Raw genomic sequence first — 20,737 nt, 5'->3', positions numbered from 1 at the left:
TATGTAGGAAGAAAGGCTAAATCCAGTGTTAATCCTTCCCTTAGTTATCCTCTTAACTTTGGTGGTTACTCACTTGTTCCTCAAAAGATCTTATTATATACTGTTAACTCCAGGACTAGAGGATGACTTACATGCTCTTCGTTTTCCTTGTCATACCTGCCACCCATCTTTGATTTGGAGCTGTAAAGTAAGAAAAATAGTTTAACTGTCAAATTAGTATATTATGTTCTTTCCCCAGTGTCAGCTAGATTTTCTATAAAAACAATTTTTGCATAAGAGAGTCCACCCCCCAATACATTATGGGGAAATAGTCATTAGAAAATGCTTTCCTAAAGCTGGATAGAAGTTCAAGGTTTCCAGTTTCCACTACCGTGCACCATCACTTCACCTTCCATGTCCTGTGAAAAAGCAGACTGCAGGATTGCAAGCAGACTGGGACCAAGTGGCAAGAAGGAAGACTGACTTCAGTGCCCCCTGAACATGGTGTCAAACGAGTTGTGGGAAGAATGCAGATGTGCTCTACTCAGTTTCTTGCCAGCCTGTAATCACTGAGCTGCTGTCTATTTAAACCACATTTTATCTTCTCTGTCCTGTTACGTTATGTACTCAAGACAGCTACAAAGCTAACTGTCACAGAGATCCAAATTAAATTATAACCATAAATACATACAGCTTCAGTTAAAGAAAAATGACGCAACGTCTCTGCAGCTGTTGTTTATGAAATACAACTGGTCAGATGCTAAAAAATATGGCTGAAATAAGCAAGCAATGTTTTTTGAGATGATTACAAATGAAAATTACTGCCAATAAATCTGCCAGTCCAAATAGATCCATACCAGATAGGAAAATGAGCAGAGACAAAACTGCCCTCATATTATTAGCAAAGCTGCTTAAAAGTTTTGGCCTAACTCAAGAACAAAAATGTATTTCATTTTGAATATTAAACACTGAGAGAGAAGCTTTAGTCTTAGAAAATTTGAAATGTAGAAGTTGAAAACAGAAGAAGAAATATTAAGGACCTGGTATAAGAATTTTCTAATTTATGCTAGGAAGTCTAACTGGGTAGTTAAATTGAATGTATCCACTGATAAATTCAATTTTAGTTCTAGTATCTTAGGGACATCAGATGGACAGAATAAAAACTATAGTACGTACTAGGGTAGTAACTGAAATAAAAATATATTTTAAAAACTATCGGATACTTTTAAACATTGTAACAGCCAGTTCTTTCAGAGGATCATTGGAATTTATATATAAACTAACAGGTAAGACTTAAAAGCACAAAGAATTTTCTGTAAATACTTTTTTTTTTTCTTTAACAGTTAGCTTCCTCCTAGAGCTTCTTTGCATGTAAGGTTAGTTTCTTATCATTTTTAAAACAGAATAAGTCTGTTTACCTTTTTCTAGAAGAATATCATAGCAGAAGGTATACTGGTTTTTGTCTGTCTTGGGTTTAGTTGTCCAAGCTTAACCACTTGGACCAAGTGATCCAAGTCCTCCAAGCTTAGTTGCAAGCTTTCTATATAGGTTCCGTGGAAAACAAAACTTAGTAAGTCCTATCTCTTAACTGCAAATAACAAGAGGTTTTCCTCACCTTATTAGGGTGTATTAATATATATGTATATAACAGTAAGAACAGTGTTGAGTATTTAGAATAATAACTATATTGAAAAATATAGTTCAAAAATATTTTTGCCTGTAACCAGTCTCTATACATTCCCTTTTATTGTATTATTAACATCTTATTATTCAAAAAACTTCCAAATCCTTTCACAGTAGTTAATCTGATGAAGACAGATTTTAAAAAAAATTAAATTCAATGTTCACAATTCTATCAAGTTATGTTCATAAAGCAGACCATTTAAAAATAGAAATAAAAAGTCAGCAAGTATATAAAACTGACGTTTGAAGCAGTTGCACTAAAAAGGCAGGAAACTCAACCCCACAGTTAATATAAAAATAAATGTGCAGATGTGCAAAGGCATACCGATTTTTCCAATTTGGTTTATAAGGTTATAATACTAAAGCAAAACAATTATTTCTAACAAAACTGATGTTTTTCAAAGTTGAATACCATTTGTGGTGACCGCTGATGAACTCTACATACAATTTCAGAAGTTCAATTGGCACTAACTGTCTTTCTAGGTACATGAAGGGAAATAGCATCCTTTTTTTTTTTTTTTTTTTATGTACAAGTTTCTAATAATACACAGTTCTGTAGCTTAATTAGAAATCTTTCAATATTTTTAATAAGGGCTAGAAAAGATCCTGTTTTGATATCAACTGTCCTTAGTAGTAACATTTCACAGCATGCAACCTTAAAAGGTCAACCTGTCAGGCTGTAATACATAAAATACGAATGAAAATGAGGAAAAGGAAAAAATCTTCTCTTGTGGTAAGACTGCTCTTCTATGGAACCAAAGCAATAAGAGTCACCCTGCCAGTGAGAACCACGCATGCTTGAGCTATGAAAGAAAATACAGTTCTTAAAAGTCTAAAAGTCTGTTCACTGATTAAAAATAGAATCATAGAACAGTATCATAGGATGGTTTGGGTTGGAAACGAACCTTAAGGATTATCTAGTTCCAACCCTCCCTGCCATGGGCAGGGACACCTTCCACTAGACCACATTGCCCAAACCCCAGCCAGCCTGGCCTTGAATACCTGCAGGGATTGGGCATCCACAGCTTCTCTGGGCAACGTGTTCCAGTGTCTCACCACCCTCGCAGTACATAATTTCTTTCTAATATCTAACCTAAACCTACCTTCTTTTACCTGATATTTGCTACCCTTGTCCTATCACTACAAATTAATTAATTAAATAAATAAATAAAAAGAATCAGATATAAATCAGGTGTTAGTTTGTTCAGTGGCCAGTTATTATCATAGTTATTACCATAACTATTATCACAATATTGACATAGCAACATAGAGCTACCATGAGTTGAGGAGTTACTATTTTTGGGTTGCTACTTTCAGTTGTCTGACTGGCTGATGAAACAGTGCCAGGTGTGTTTCTAGAAGGCTGCTGTTTCATGAATCACTATTGTCTGATGAATAGTCTATCCATATGCTTGAGGAGAACATTGCCTAGACCATTCAGGAGTGACAGAGTGGCTCAGCACAGCTGTGTATCACCTGTGAACAGTCCGTTGATATCTTTAAGGACCACAATATGATAAATCACAGTTTTATTTGTATAAAATGGTTATGCAAGCAGGTCGTATAAATGTTTTGTTGTCTTATTGTCCCATGCCATACCTGAGGAAAGGAGCATCTTGCCACACACAATACTTGTGTTTTTCTGTCATGTTATGCTTTGTTTCTAACAATACATGCAGCTGCAAAACAGTTAATACTGTTTTCCACATAATATATAATCAGCTGCTTGACTAATGACTCACCGCAGACCTCTACACAGGTTAACACACTGATTTGCCTTTGAGATCTTTTATTAAAATTTCTGTAGGCAGCTTCATAAAATGGTGGAAAACCTATTCCAAAGAACTATATCAGAGAAATAACATAGCGCTGTGTTTTCTCCAGGCATGAAATTTTTAATGGGTTATGTGAAATAACACAGAAGCAACTCCTGTCCACAGAAGAGATTTAAAATGTTTTTTCTTTCAAAGATAACCAATTCTACGTTCAGAATTTCTGTTCCTGAAAGCTGCGTTAGTCCTTCATATTGAGCACTGAATCTCCCTAGAATCTAAATTGTCAGATTACTAGTTCACCAAGGAGTCAGTTTTCAGGTTTTGCATGTCATCCCCAAAACTCAGTAGTACTAGAACAACAGCATTTTACTGAGATGGCTTTGTGCATGATTGCCTTTCAAACACCTATTAAAACAGACTTGCTTTCACTAGGACAGCTGCCAAGCTAAGGAAAGTCTGGGGTGAACCTGCAAGAAATGACAACACGCACAAATGTTCCTTTTCATAGTGGTCATGAGAAATACACTGATTTCTTATAATGTACTCTGTCACAGCACTCAGCACAGCATTAGGAAGCCTTTTCCTTCAAAACAAAAACCAACTGATTTTAGATTTAAGAATTAACTACGTGTATTCCCTACTTAAATGACTTCTCTGTGACACATTCTGCATATTGCTTATTTTACATCACCACCAGTTAATCATCTCTGCTAACATAGAGATTCTGCAAGAGAATCTTTCTAGTTAAAGAAAAAATTAAAATTCTGATGGCTTGTTTCTCAACTATATACTGCAAAGTCACCACCAACAGCATCAGATATATTGTGTTTACATGGCAAGGTTTTGGTAGCAGGGGGCTGCATGGGTGGCCTCTGTGAGCAGAGCCCAGCAGCTGCCGCATGTCAAATCTGAGCCAGCTCCAGACGGCTCCAAAAGGGACCTGCCGCTGGCCAGAGCTGAGCCAGTGAGTGATGCTGGTTGGGCCACTGGGAGAGCAGATTGAAGAAAGGGGAAAAACAAAAACAAGCAAACAAACAAAAAAACCTGCTGCACAACAGCAGCTGGGAGAAAGGAGTGAGAAGCAGCCCTGCAGCCCCCAAGGTCAATGCAGCAGGAGGGCAGGAGGTGCTCCAGGCACGGAGCAGCAGTTCCCCTGCAGCCTGTGGAGAGGCCCCTGGTGGAGCAGGCTGTCCCCCTGCAGCCCACGGGTCCCACACGGAGCAGATCTCCACGCTGCAGCCCGTGGAGGAGCCCCCGGTGGAGCAGGTGGCTGTGGCCTGGAGGAGGCTGCGGCCCATGGAGAGCCCCTGCAGGAGCAGGCCCTGGGCAGGAGCTGCAGCCCGTGGAGAGGAGCCCGTGGAGGATCAGGAGGCCAATCAGCTACAAAGCAGCTTTACAGAAAATTGTTTGGGAGTGTTGGTTAACAAAAAATTGAACGTGAATCAGCAGTGTACTCTGGTGGCAAGGAAGGCCAACAGTATCCTGGACTGCATTAGCAGAAGTGCAGCAAGCAGGTTGAAAGTAATCATTATTCCCCCTCTGATCAGCATGGGAGGGAACAGGAAGGAGATCCAGCCTCTTCTAGGATGTGCACAGTGACAGAAGAAGACACAGTGAACCCAAACTCCAGTGCAGGAAATGGGTTGCATCTTATCACAAAATATTCTTAATCTCAGCTTCACTTGAAAGGTGTGTATATGTGGGAAAGGAATTCACCTGGAGAGACTTGAAAATAACTTCTCAGTGCTCTGTCCAAAAAATTAGCTGCTCATACAAATCCAAAAGGAGAAAAGATTACAACTCAGCTTCACAATTTCAGAGATGTAAAAGCAACTCCACCAACTGTTAAACAATTTAAACAATTTCAGTACTAGCAACATTCAAAAATGTTACTAGCACATTATATAAATATTATATATAAATATATAAATAGCACAGAAAACAAGTAGAAGCAAAGCTCATCTCACGTACTCAGACAATCAGCAGCTGAAACCACCTAACAAAGAAGCAAAATAAAATAAATCTAGTTCCAAGTTGTTCAAGGGCAAGTTAGAGTGCTTAGAAGGAGACATTTACACAGAAATACTACCATTTGGTAGTTCTGGAGTTTCCTCTTCATTTGTTAACTTTATCTTTCAGCAAAATAAGCAAGAACAAATCAAAGTGACCTTTCAGATGGAGAAAAGATGTGGTTGGTCTTTAAGAAAAGATTTTATTCCACCTGTATAATAACCCACTGGGAAAAATGTGAGCTTTTAACAAAATGTCACTGTGCTGTCACAGTTGTTCTACCACTGTGATGAATAACAGGCAACTCTGTGAGACTGCTGTAGTTCACCCTGCACTAGGGTCACTGACCACTTATCACTGCAGGGATCATTCTGAATAATGGCGGTGGAAAATGTTGAGGTAGCTAGATAAGTAAATATTTGCCATTTCATGAATAGGAAAAAACAAACAAACAAACAAACAAAAAACCTTATTAAAATAGTTTGCATCTGAATTAGGAGAATTTAAAGGGACTATTTTATGTCTGCTTTTGATTTAATATTCCTCAGTCTGAATTTCAATATCCGTAAGGTATGATGTTAAATATAGCTGAAATTTTAAAATAAATGCATAATTTAAAAATTAATGCATACTTGTTTGTACATAGTCTACAATCAAAATATATTAGCCAGCACTTTTTTTTTTTTCTTTGAATCTGCTTGGTGTTTGCTTCATTCAAAACAGTTCTATACATATAGGATAATTAAACACTTGGGAAAAAAATCTAATTTTGTTTCATGAAAAATGTACTACTAATTGGGAACACATAACTATACCAGAGAAATAATGCATATATTTAATTTTTGCAAATTACTTTTGTTTCACTCATCTCTCACAACTGCATTACTACTGACACTGCTGATATTAGCATCCTTCAGAGATATTCACTGTACTAACCCAAATAAATAAAATAATGAAATAAATGAAAATGAAAATAATGAAATAAAACCACTACAAAATTCTACATTATACTTGGATATAAGTTTAGAACAGGTCTAGCAGAAAGAGATAAGAAAGGAAAGAAACTGAGGTTACCAAATCAATATAAAACCCACCTCATGCTTTCCCAAAAAAACTTATTTAATTTCTCCTTTTTCTAAAATTAAATTCTTATAATTATTTTTTTCACATATTCTGATCTTAAATTTTATCATTTTCTCTGTTAAATATTCCTCATTATGAAGTTTTTCAGAAGCAAACTGTAAAGTCATATGCACCAATTTCCCCCAAATCAAAATATAAGTGTTTGCACATTCCTCTGCTTTGGAAAAACAGTAACCCCACATGTCTCAGGAACCAACAGGAACTAACCAAAAGAAACAAAAGAACTTGACAACGTGTTGATAAAAGCAAAAAATATTTTCCACTGTAGAGATAGATAACACTAGCTTATGAATTTTGCTAGTAGAATTTTTGTAAAGAAAAAATAAGTCTTTCTTGCCAAACTGCTTGTAAATTTTTCTACAGTATTGCCAGTACGTTGTGTGCATAAATATTATATTCTTCATAGTCTTGTCCAGGAAGAATCCCACTTAGTTTAAAATTGAGTACGTTTTTGGATTCAATCAAGCAAATAAGTTATCTATTAAACACTGTCCTGGCAGCATTTTCACTCTTCACAATGAATCAATTTCAAGAATGACTCTTTGATAAATCTGAAGCCCACGATCATCTCAAAGATAGTTTTACAAATTAATGGCAATTTTTCATATTCAGCAAACAGCTGAAGTGAGGCTGAGTGGAAAGAAAACATCAGTAATCCTAGATTTCAGCCAAGTCCATCTTTGCTGTGCATGGTGACTAATACATGCTTTGAATTCCGATCCTCTCAACCAGTTACAGCAAGCCAAATCCAGGCAAACCTACTCCAAAATGGTAAGTGTGTACATGTTTTCTTTCAAATTTGGAGCAGATGGTGTGATTTAATTTTATATCTGTATGAGTAGGATGAGTAGGAGATGATGAAAGGTTTCCCCACAGGGGCAGTAAATCAGTGGCTAAAATGCTGAGACCTTTTATCCAAAGAATCTTCCAAAAGAGCATTTCATTAGTCCCACATTCCTCTCTCTCTCACACTTTTTTTTTTTTTTTCTTCTTAGCTTCATTGTTTTCAAGACACCAGTTAAGACACAGAGCACACATCAATACTGTCACTACAATGCTACACCTACAGTCTAGCTTTCCACGTCGTTGCTCTTGTCTGGAAAGAATAACCGAGGTGCTACCCAAGCTGGTCTGGAAACAAGTTGGCAGGGCCCTAGGAGGGGAAAGAAAATGAAGCACAAGGACTGGCAATAAGAAAATGATTCCTCTGATGATGATTACTCACCTCAGTAGTGTGGTATCAGACAAGTCCTTTGGGGAAAAAGGAAAGCTGGGGGAAAGAAGGAGAGAACACTGAGTGATGGCGTTTGTCTTCCCATGAAACTGTTATGTGTGATGAGCTCTGCTTTCCTGGAAATGGCTGAACACCTGCCTGTCGATGGGAAGCAGAGAATAAATTCATTGTTTTGCTTTGCTTGCATGCACAGCTTTTGTTTTACCTAGTCAACTGTCTTTATCTCAACCCACAGGTTCTTATTCTTTTACCTTTCCAATTCAAAAAATTTGAGTACTAGGAAACAAGAACAAAAGATACATTTTGCAGTGTATGATTTACTATGTATTATCATATAGGATAGAACCTGATTCCATAGAAAAGTGGTTAATTTACCTTCAGGGTAGCATGAGAGGGAACAGGACTAGGTTAAGTAGTTGCTTCAAAGTTTATTCATTTCCACAAGTGATTATACCTAAGACACATATTTAACATTTAAAAACACATACTGAAAAATACATGTGAACCCTACAGACCTTAGAATAGTCAGAAACACCCAAACCGGCCTTAAGTATGCTATATTATGAAGCAGAAGGGCCAGGTGCCATACATCCTCACAGGAGCTAATCTTTCTAGAGTAAATTAACCTGAACAGAGTTCCATGCTACAACTGCCAAACTGCTAAAAGAAAATATATATTTCTTTGACTGAAAGTCAAACCTCAATAAACAAACTGTACTAGAGAAAGAAAAACGCATGCAGCATTTGATCAACCTTCAATAGCCTGAGAAGATTAAGAAGTTCCCAAAATGCAAAGCAAAGGACTGTTTTTTTTGGAACAAATTTTAAGTAGACCTGTAAATTTGCACTTTTTAGACTGCACATGAAAGAAAAAAACACCTTCAAATGTAATTTTATATTCTTCTTTGAAAATCTGGCTTAAAAAGAGTGGAAGGGCAACTATCTTCCCCTCTCCTTCCCCCTTCTTTTTCCTTTTTTTCCTATTTCACAGATGTAGAGTACAATCAAAGGTCTGTTTCTGATTTGATTAGAAATGTTTCCTGTGCCAATTACTTTTTCAAATAAGTCAGGAAAGAGCCTTTTTGACTTCAGCTCTCCTTAGTGATGACTTTTCACCACATGGAACTTGAAAAGGCTCAGAACTCTGGCAGTAATAATATAAGAAAATCATGGAACTGAGGGTAAGAAAAATGTTTGCTTTTTCATGAAAAGCAAGCAAAACATTAAACTACAGAAAATGTTTTTTTTTGTTTGTTTGTTTGTTTGTTTTTTTCCTTTTGATTTGAGAAACATGGATATTGAAATTGTACCTACGGAGGGGCAAGTGCAATTTTTTGAAAATTTAGACTGTCTGGATGAAGAATCTATTTCAACACAAAATTAGCTATGTCACAGCACATAAGCCACCAAAGCCATCAGCTAGTAAAAATAATACAAAGTCCAGAAAAATGAAATCCAGAGAACACAACCAAAAAAAACCCCATGCTACTGATAAGCTAAAAGGAAAAGCACGTTTTTAATGACATCTCAGTGTACAATAAATATATGTGGGGGTACTTTCTCGTTACACTTCAAGAAGTCTCACGATAGGCTATTTTTCTTCATTGGCTTAGCTGCCCATTGGATCAGCAAGCTGCTTCAGTTCCCCATGCATCCATAGATGCATCCTGGTAGAAAAACTACTATAAGGGAAAGACTCTCATAACCTTCTGTAAGCTGGAAACTGAAGAAGAGGAAGAAAGAAGAAGAAGAAGAAAGAAGAAGAAGAAGAAAGAAAGAAAGAAGAAGAAGAAGAAGAAAATTATAATAATTTGACTCTGTTTAATTGTTTTCCAACTTTTTAAAATTTACTTTTTAAAATATTAAAGGATTTACTGTGGATGATAATAAAGTAAAGCATGTCATAACTGCAAGATAGAATATTGTTCTCAAGTATGATGGTACCAAGAACATTTCCCTGAAGTTTTTAACCATTCCTGTAATGATCACCTTTATGCATTTTCTCATTCATCTCCAGATATTTTTCTTCAGCCTGAGTAAAGGAAAAAAACTCTTTCTCTATAGAGAAAGTCAGTAACAGGGAGAATGGCTGTCTCTTATATAAAGCAAAGTGTTTTCATTTTGAACTGATTAGAACTGTATCAGCCTTTGCACCCAAATATATTTAGCCTCTGTATAATACATAAACCCTTATGAGAAACATGCTCAGAATATTTATAGGGCACTATATTCCCTAATACTGCAAAACTCCACCTTGGGTAAAAGTCCCTCTTACTTTACAATGAAAGGAATTATTTTATGAAAGGAATGAAATGAAATGAAAAGAATATTTTAGTGGTGGAGCAAAGGAACAAAGTCTCTCATAAGAGTGGTTAAAACACTATCATAATAATATTTTTTTTTAAAAAGTGAGGTAGTATTATATCTTCTCTCCCCACCACTCAGAAATTTACTTGACAAACTGTGCATTGTTATAGCAACCCCGAATATGATGGATGGTGCTGGAATCCTTCCTGCTGCCTTCCTGTGACACACTACAGGTGACTATCAGTCATCCCCGTAGAAGCTCTCTGTTCTTTACATATTGTTTTAATGTATGTGTATATGAAATCAATATCTAATATACCTTTCTGAAATAAAAGTTTGTTATGCGAGGGTTCAGAGTTGTAAAGGTATGATTCTCATCATCTTCCAATGGTCTCTTCCTTGCCTGTATTCTGGATGACAAATGAAATACATCTGGCCAAAATTACATAATTAGGGACAAGACCTTGGACACCAGAAAGTAAAGAAATCTGTGGGGTATCAGTCACATCACTGATACTATGACAGACAGACCATTTGCTGCACAAATACAGGCTGGGTGGAGAATGGATTGAGAGCAGCCCTAATGAGAAGGACCTACCAGGGGGTGCTGGTTGATGAGAAGCTCAACATGAGCTGGCAAGGTGTGCTTGCGGCTCAGAAAGCCAGCCATATCCTGGGCTGTATCCAAAGAAGCGTGGCCAGCAGGGCGATGGAGTTGATTCTCCCTCTCTACCTAGAGCCTCCTGGAGTGCTGCATTCAAGCTCTGGGGACCCCATCACAAGAAGGACATAGAGCTATTAGGGTGAGTCCACAGAAGGACCACGAGGGTGATCACAGAGCTGGAGCACCTCTCCTGTGAGGGAGATGGGGATGTTCAGCCTAGAGAAGAGACGGCTCCAGGGAGACCTTACTGTGGCCTTTTAATACCTAAAGGGGACCTACAGGAAAGCTAGGGAGGGACTATTTGTCAGGGAATATGGTAATGGGACAAGGAGTAATGGTTTTAAACAGAAAGAGGGTAGGTTTAGATTAGATATTTGGAAGAAATTCCTGACGATGAGGGTGGTGAGGCACTGGAACAGGTTGCACATGAAACCAAACTGTGGCCTTTTAGTCCACAACAAATGGAAGTTAATTTAACTCAGTCTAGTCCAGAACTTTGTTCTACTGCCAATTTTCATTTTTTTACAAATTGAATATTTACTTACTGAAATAGTTTTCAATCAACAACTTTGATCCTCCATAAACAAATGCAATGAGTGGCTCAGTCCTTTAAAAAAAAATTTAAATTTGTCTGAGCTTATGCAGCTCACTTCCACTAAAAACTGTGCATATGATGTAACTGTCCAACCACTGACAGTCACAAAATATGCTGTAATGTACAGCAGACTCCTGGTTTCTTTGGGAGGAGAAATTTCAATTGTTTTTTTTTTGTTGGTGGTGGTTCTGTGTTGTGTGTTTTTTTTTGTTTTCTTTTCTGTTACAAGTTGTTGTACAAACATCTCTACTGTTCACAGCTAAGCCTCATATTCAAAAAACAAACAAACAGACAAAAAACCCCTGCAAGAATGGTATCTCCTTTGTATCTTGTAGAAACCTATTTTAAACTATGTTCTTAATTTACCCATTGCCAAAGGTGCTTATCTTCTGAATTTTAGTTTTATTTATTTGGTCAAAAATGTTACTAAAAGCAGACTTGCCCTTGAATAATGTTTGTCATAGAGGAAGAAACAGCAGTGTTTACCATCTGCCACCAAATTCTAATCCCTATCCCATAATCTTATTTGCACAGCCTAAAGGATTCTTTGAAAAGGGTCAGCCCTGCATGGGAAGGAGCTACATTTCTGCATTCTACCAAAACTTGGCACTGGTAAACAACCCTACTGAATGTTCTTGGGCCAGTGGAACAAAAACTTTATACTGCTTGAGGATATTCTCTCTTTTGTGCTAAATACATGCAAGGACATTGCATTATTAGAGTTTGTATATAAATTCATAAATAGACTGCTCTATAGGCTACTACTAGGGGCATATCAGAGAAAGTGTTTGAAAATATTGTGTACAGTGTATGTATTATGATCACATTCATATATCCCTTTAATATTGTTACTAGCAATAAAATATTTTGCATACTCACTTCAATGGTTGCCAAAATGAGACTTATTAAATGTGATCAAATTTAAGGAACTATAGCAGCATTTATGAGGAGCCTTATAAAAATGAATTTCTATATTTCTATATTATTGTGGTGAAGGTATTTGACATTTCAGTATCATATTTCAGTATTTTTTCAGTATCATATTTAATACTCCTGATCAATAATGTAATATACATGTAGTGTCCACTGTACATTAGATTTTAGTGAGTGGAAAGACATTTTTGTAAACATCACTTATCTACTGAAGTTATCACAAGAAGAAACTCTGCTGTTAACCTGTCTTCAGATTTATGCTTTTTTTTCTTCTGCTTTTGATCAAATCTATTATAATTTTTGTAAGATAAAATAGACAGAGATGCTGGAGGAATAGCTCATCTGAATGCAAATGAGCTTTTTTTTTTTTTTCTAAGTCCCAGGGCTCATCTTTTTATTACTATGTTGGAAAGCAGGACAGTCTGGTTAGAGCCAGGGGCTAAATCAGAAATGACTTGACAATCCACTGATAACATGGCATTTTTAGAATATATTCTCTGCTCTAAGCTCCAGTAACCAAGGATGAATCATAAATTGTACAAGTCAATCAGCCTAGGATTTGTTTTCTACATGAAAGACTTACAAAAAAAAAAAAGGTACTTTATTGTCTGAAACAAACTTCCATCTAGAACATGTATGACACACTACTGTCATAGGTCAGAGAAAAGAGTGCAAAGAAGTTTAAAAGAAATGTGAATTTTACTTACTAGATTTTGTTTGTTTGCTTGTTTTTAACTGAATTCTGTCATAATACCTGTGATTTATTCTTAACAGCTGGGTTTCCAACAAGATGTGATATCTGTTTAGGTTCTCTGAAAAAATATGAAGAGCTATATCACTGTGACATGCACCAAAAAAATGGGTACACACATGCACATATTAATGACTCTCAAAGCACTTCATTCAGCCCCACTTTCCATCTTTGTTGTTTTGAAAAGAAGACTACTGATGCACTCCCTACAAGGGATCTTTCCCCTTGTAGGAACATTTTTTGTTGCCCTAATATCAATATTTATGACTGAGGAACTTGGATAAATTCTCACTTGGATTGCTTAAGCTCCAGTCTATACCTAAGACAATTTAATGTAGTGTATTCTGGTAAGGACAAAAAGTCTTTTTTTTTCTTTTGTGAACATTTGGAAGGGGTCTCAGAGGTGACTTGTAAATCAAACCAAAACCTAAAGGAACATACAGACTGGACACCAGATATAGCTGACTGCTGCAGGTCTTACACCTCTGAAACTTATGCCACCATAAATTAAAATTAATATGCATTCTACATGCACTGTTAACTCTTAATGGTTGACCTGATACTGTCTGTTACCACATGTAAGAGTGCTAAATAATAATTTTATTACAAAAATAGGTGATCTTACAGTTAGCTTCAAAACAGTACAGAGGCTTGCTTCTTTTTAAAGTCTGACCAATTTTTCATTAAAAAATGGAAGAGAAATAACCTCATTTCACATATATCATTAGTGTTATATCTTTTTGGGGATTTCAGTTTTTCTATTATTTAAGGTAAAAGTATTTGAAATGGAATTTCAAGGCAAGTGGTACTTAAGGTATGGGAAAGTATGTATTATCTGACAACCTTCAACACTGGTGGACAATTTGCTGAAGCTGAATTATTTCTTTCAAGAAAAATATCCAATTAGCATCTTAATCTTTCCTGGTGTCTCCAGAGAGAGCACTGTTAGCTACATGGGTATATAAATTTAACAAAGTTACCAACTACTTGAATATATACATTTAGCAATGTATAGGTATATCATTATAGGAACCTCTACTAAACCAGTGTTTTATTTTTTAAGACATTTTAACAAAAGACTTACTTTAGTAAGGAAAAGTGTTTCCATTCAGATTTTATACCTCTATTTTTTTAATAAATAGAATTCCTTTCCTAATGTATGGGTAAAATTATTAAACGGAATGTGGCATACATTTATTGTTGCCATTGCTAAATATAGATACTGCTGTTCTGCCAATTATTAGAGTAAACTCAGAATCAAAATATGCTGTTAAGGAAATGGACATACATTATTTCTTCCTGACCTTTGAATATTAATGTTACTCTTCACCTCTTATATTATTTTGCCCTCAGTTTCTCAGAACAAAAGTAATTTGCCACTATATCTAGCACAACTGTAAATACTATCTTGTTAATGTTCATTTTTACTTTCTGTGTACAGCTCTTGCCATCATGCAGTCTTATGCATTTGTGGGTTTTTTTTTGTTTGTTTTGTTGTTTCTTTTCAGTCATCTGTATCAAATATTAGTTCACATGAAATATAAATCAGACAAATGTAGTACATCAACTTCCCTCAGATAGCATCCATACGGGTAATGCCACCATCGTTACTTCTCCCACATAGAAACCCATCACAAGCTCCCTGAATTGTACTTTTTGAAAGATGTGGATATTGGACTATGAGTGAAGAAAATTATTAATTACATAGAGACCAGTAGCTGTAGCTTCAGTAAAGGGCTGAGTTAAATTAGACTGTTAAGTTAGCAAAAGTTGAGCATTAATGTATTGGTGTATCACTTAAAGTGTCAAGTGTCCATAGTAGCTTTCAAAAGTGATAATGGATCCTAGTATCACCTTAGGGAGTGATTTTAATTGTGTATTATAACAGTACTGTTCAAGCCATTATATGGCTAAGGTATTACTATTTCTATAACAACTTGGATGTAAAACTTGACTCTGGGCTGAATTGTGGCACTTAAGGAAGTTCAGGAGGAAATTATTTTACACATTCAACAAAATTAAATATATTTTGCATGCTTGACATCCCCATTTGCCAACTTGAAACACATTATGGTCCAAGATTGTTCCACAAAAAATATGCTCCGGTATAGCCTGTGTTAGCATCCTCCAGAAACTGAGAGAATGCCAAGATCCTTGGGCTCAATAAGGAGGACAAGAGAACTGATGAACCAAGATAAAATTGAGAAAAAGCAGAGTGAGGTATGCTGACATAAGCACTCTCTGCATACTGGAGTTATGCCTGCTCATGCCTCCATGAATCCATATGCAGATACAGCTACTCTATGAAGAAAATCCCATGTTAAAAAGATCATGAGTTCTCCTTGCCCTTCCCCAAGTAAATCAATGCTACTCCTTTGAGGTTATTATTTCACAAGTTTTTTTCTTGACTTAGGGTCTGGCAGATACAGTCACAGAATATCTTGCAATAGCTGGACTTTCAAATTGCAAATAACATCCCTGTGAGGTTTTACAATAGAATGCACCACTAATTCCTTTATCAAGTTCTTGACTGTGATAAAGAGGTAATTAGGATAACCATTTAGAAGTCCATTTAAAAGTAAGTTAACAGTACAGATTTTGGCAAGAGGATTGTTTGTCTATAATCTTTAAAATGGAAATAACATAAGAACAATACTCCCACTTCGCTGTCCTAGAAGACATTACTGTCTAATCTAGGCAGTAAACCTATGAACTGGATATGACTGAGGCAGCCAATGTTCTGGAATCTGTTTTCACAAGGCTGAGATCTTTAGCTCTTGCTCACTTCCACTGAGAAAGTATCAAAGTAAGTGAAATACATACAGGAAAGATGGCTTTCCTTAGCATACGTAACAATCTACATTTTTGAACAAAGGCAAATATAAATCTCACAAGGCCTAGTGGCTTCATTGAATTATAGAGTGGTTTGGGTTGGAAGAAACCCCTAGGAATCATTTAATTCAACCCCTCCTGCCATGGGCAGGGAGACCTTCCCCTAGACCAGGTTGCTCAAAGCCCCGCCCAACCTGGCCTTGAACCCTTCCAAAGACGGGGCATCTACAACATCTCTGGGCAACCTGTTTCAGTGCCTCACCACCCTCAGAGTCAAAAATTTCTTCCTAACGTTTAATCTAACCCTACCTACTTTTAGTTTAAAGCCATTACTCCTTGTCCTATCACTACATTTCCTGATGAAAAGTCCCTCTCCTGCTTTCTTATAGGCCCTCCTTAAGTACTGGAAGGCTGCTATAAGAGGCTTCTCTTCTCCAGACTGAACAACCCCAGCTCCCTTAGCCTGTCTTCACAGGAGAGGTGCTCCATCTCTTTGGTCATCCTTGTGGTCCTCTTCTGGACTTTCCCTGACAGGTCTATGTCCTTCTTGCACTGGGGGCCCCAGAGCTGAATGCTGTACTCCAGGTGGTGTCTCACAAGAGCAGAGCAGAGGGGGAGAATCACCTCCTTTGACCTGCTGGCCATGCTTCTTTTGATGCAGCCCAGGATACAGTTGGCTTTCTGGGCTGCAAGTGCACATTGCCAGCTCACTTTGAGTTTATCATCAACCTGCACGCTCAAGTCCTTTTCCTCAGAGCTGCTCTCAATCCATTTTTCGCCCACCCTGTATTTGTGCTTGGGATGCCCCAACCCTGATACAGGAGCTTACACTTGGCCTTGTTGAACCTCATGAGCTCATGAGGTTCACACAGGCCCACCTCTCAAGCCTGTCCAGGACTCTCTGGATGGCATCCCTCTAGCATGTCAATCACACTGTACAACTTGGTGCCATCTGCAGACTTGCTGAGGGTGCACTTGATCCCACTGTCCATGTCTCTGACAAAAATGTTAAAAAGTAACAGTCCCAATACTAATCCCTGTTAGAAACATCACTGGTCTCCACCTGGACACTGAGCTGTTGACCACAACTCTTTGAGTGCGACCATCCTGTCAATTCCTTATTCACCAAGTCATCCATCTATCAAATCCATATGTATCATCTCTGATACACAAGGTTTGTTAATCAACATGGAATTTTCATCTTTCCATTTCAAAATTAGAATGCAATCATTGTATTTATATGGCAATATTGCTGAAACTTCTGAGCTAATATTCTTATCCTAATTAAAATGAGGCAAACAGATTGTTTTTAACACTCAGTGACATTCTTTTTATGGACTCTTATTCCTTCATAGACCACTTAGTTATAAATAATCCATGCACAGAGCAATTAGGCCTTTTTCTTGTTTTATGGGTTATATATTTCATGCCTGTGTAAGTAAAATAAAATATTCTAAAGCACTACAGTGTAACAAAACACATTTAAATCCTTATGTCAAGAGTGGCTGAATAATTTTGAAATTATTTAATCACTTCTCATTTGTCATATGATTACAGTCTTTTGACTGAATCACAAAATCACTGAGTCCAAACCAAAGGATTACTGCTACCTAGAGTCACATTAGAAAAGAAGGAGTTAAAATGGAAACTACAGAGTTAAATGTGATGGCAAGATAGGACACTGACAAAAGTCTGAGGACCTGCAATTTTCATACAACTAATAATTCAGAACTAAAAGAATAGAAAATTATTTTCACACTTTTTTTTTATGGTTGAGAAGCAAAAGATATGTCACTTCTTTTAAAAGAATGCTCTCATGTGATTACATGATCATGTGAGTGAAAAGGGATAGCTGGGTCACTGAAGTTATAGAGAAAACTCTCCCCTGCTTCAGTGGGTATTGTACTAGGACTTACATGTTTATTCTACTCTGTGCAGAGAAGGGGAAAAACTTAAGATGAAACAGGTAGAGGAGAAAGGCAACTAACAAAAGGTACAGGCACATTTGGCTTAGGTGTATTTGGTTTACCCTCTATTGTTTAAAGTTAAAATCACTACTGGGCTTTTTCTTATTTTGCAAAAGCACTATTTATAACCTTTATACTTTAAAAATAGGGTCAGGTTACCCTGAATTGTACAGCATCAGTAAAGATGTTCTGGGAGAATTTGCAGCAACAGCTGAAGTCTTTGCTCTACTCTGTGCAAAAGATTCAATATTGCCTAGGGAATTACATTCAAGGACAGAAATAGAGTGAGAAAAGCTTTCTTAACAGTATTCCAAAATAAATTCAGACTGTGAAGGAGTGGGAAGAATATTAATCTGTTTTATTTATACACACTCTCTTTTAAGACAAATTAATTATGCAGCAGAAGCATTTAGCATAAAAATACAAGCTTTGAAATGCGTTAAGTGTAGTACAGGGAAATGAAACTGATAGAACCAATGGAAGGAGATTGAAAGAGGCTAATTAGAAAATGTCTAGGAGAGTATGCCCATCTGACAAAAAGTACATAAAACAAAGCATTGTGGGCTTTAGCAGATTATTAATGGTCTGCAAGATTTATTATCCATTCACCTTTGAGATCAGCTTTTTTTTCCCTTTCAATTTAATCTCAATGACAAAAATGCAAAACAGCAAATGCAACTGTCAGTTATAATGAGGTCACAAGCTAACTGTGTTCTTATTTCAGATTTGAGAGTATTATCCCTAGGAATACGATATCTTACACTAAATATTAGTTCAACCAACTATGGCTATAAACTCAAAAACTATGACCAGGTTCTTAGCTTCTTTAGATTTTCATGAAGTGTGGGCTTAAACATTCATTCTGTGGACCTCAAACCTACTGAAGGTATTAAAGCTCTGAGAGAAATCCCCTTCAGTCATTCTAAGCACATTCCATTATGCAATGATTTTTTTCCCAAGGAAAGATAGTATAGATAATGTTGCACTATAGCAGTCACTCATTTAGTCATGTGGCTGAGGAGCATTACTTCTCTCTGTACAGAAGATTCTGAAACTAGACCCATGAGAAGTGTGACTGAGACTTTGTTAGTGATTTTCAATGGAATTAGTATAATAACAAAACCATTAGAAAATATGATGCAATTGTAGGTAAGGAAAAAAAATATTTAAATAATTTTCTACATCAAAAAGAAAAAGAGATGGCTTTGGGATGACTTCTGCATCCCCATCAACCATGGAGCTCTTTCCTGTAAGAAAGATTAAATAGCTGTCTATTACTCCAGTACTCCAGTATTACTCCAGTAGCAACTTCAAATTTATCGAGTCCTACAAGTGCTGTTTTCTCCAGTAGACAGAATAATTATTGAGGGAATACTGTTTCAAAAATCTCTATTTCTTAAAGTTTTTCACTACACATTTGTGTAGTGAAGAGACCGAGAAATGTGAACCTTTCTTCATATGCATTTCTTGCCAGCTTGCTAGCAAAGAATATACAAGATACAATCCCAAGCCCTTTTTACGAGCAGCTTGGAAAATGTCAGAATATTTATGATCTTAGCTTCTTTTGATGAAAAGAGCACATGAACTGTTACCCTGCACTGTTAAACATTACTGACAAAACGAAGGTAAGTATTATGTCAAAGTGTTATCCATTAGAGGAACTCAGTTAGATAATTGCTCACTAAAGCTGTGGATGTGCTGGCCTCACAATTTGGGTAGTCTGGCATTTGGACAGGGGGTGGCAGAATACAGAAGGCTGGAAGGAGTTTAGTATTTGCCAAAGAATGATGCAGCAGGATTCACACTGTAGTTGAAAGCAAAAAGACCTGATGTAAAAAGTACAAGCTGACAGACAGGGTAGAAAGTTCAGGAAAGAAGGGTCTTCTTTTTCCTCTGAATAAGTGGACCAGAAGACAATAGCGATATTTCAATCAGGAGAGAAATTCAGCCACCCAACAATGAATTAACGCAAAATAATGCTAAATTCCCTGGGGAGTTCTTAATAAGTCAGTGTAGATTTTGCATTAAAGTGACGGAATATACTACTTTTCAAATTAAATATCAAAATAGTACTTCTTATCTTCAAAGTGCCTTTCAAACATTTAAGATTTATACTGAAAATAGGAAAGCAAAGAAACTTCTTGGGAACAACTTAGATCAGTTCTAACCAGTCTGATGTGCCAACTATTGTTCTTTACATGATATTTACAATAAGTAGGTAATTTGCAGCAACATGTATATGCTGGAGAATGTTGCTACAGAGGAAAAAATGAAATTAAATTTTATTTGAACGTGTGGTATTATTTTTGCAGGTTTAGTTAGATCCTTTTTGACTGAAATATTAGTGGGAGGGAGAGGGAGAACTTGCTATGCTTGTAAATGACTAGGATTCTTTTTAAAATGCTGGCAAAATATACAGGCAAAATATTCTCTTAATATCTGGACGAAAACTGTCAGATCATACTAGCTGTCCATATGGATTATTCAGGCACCTACATCAGAAATGCAAGAAATGCATTTCTGATTTCTCTTTCTATGAAACACTTGAACTGGAATATTCACTACAAGTAGGCTTTCCTTCCAAATTATGACCCACTGCACAAAAATCCATGCTCTAGCAGGAAGACCACAATAATCTGGAGGTCATCGTGCAAACAAGCAGGAATGAAATTCTTTTCCATAGACAACTGGAAAGCCCTACTACCACTGCTGTTGACTGAAGAAATACTCCTCCAATGTAAGAATGAGAAAGCTGCAGAACAGCTTGCTTACAGGGAGAAAAGTACCAGAAGGAACAGCAGAGCTATACTGGATGAAATATTCTACTATTGAGATTAAGCTAAAATCAAGTTCAGGAGGCCTCA

General features: G+C 36.7%; 1 long non-coding RNA gene across 1 annotated transcript in view; it reads right to left on the bottom strand.

Annotated features, from left to right (window-relative positions):
- The window catches only part of LOC310899692, a 39,030-nt gene extending 30,110 nt beyond the window's left edge, over positions 1–8,920 (bottom strand). Inside the window, exons 1-2 of the long non-coding RNA XR_014584536.1 lie at positions 7,816–8,920; positions 132–180 (exon numbers count right to left, since the gene is read on the bottom strand). This is a non-coding gene — a long non-coding RNA (uncharacterized lncRNA). The remainder of the gene's footprint in view (positions 1–131; positions 181–7,815) is intronic.
- Positions 8,921–20,737: the final 11,817 nt, after the last annotated feature.

The sequence above is a fragment of the Anser anser genome (assembly GCF_964211835.1).
Source record: "Anser anser genome assembly, chromosome: 4".
Taxonomy (NCBI): domain Eukaryota; kingdom Metazoa; phylum Chordata; class Aves; order Anseriformes; family Anatidae; genus Anser; species Anser anser.
Note: the sequence above shows the minus strand (reverse complement) of the source record. Positions and strands in the feature narration are given on the sequence as shown.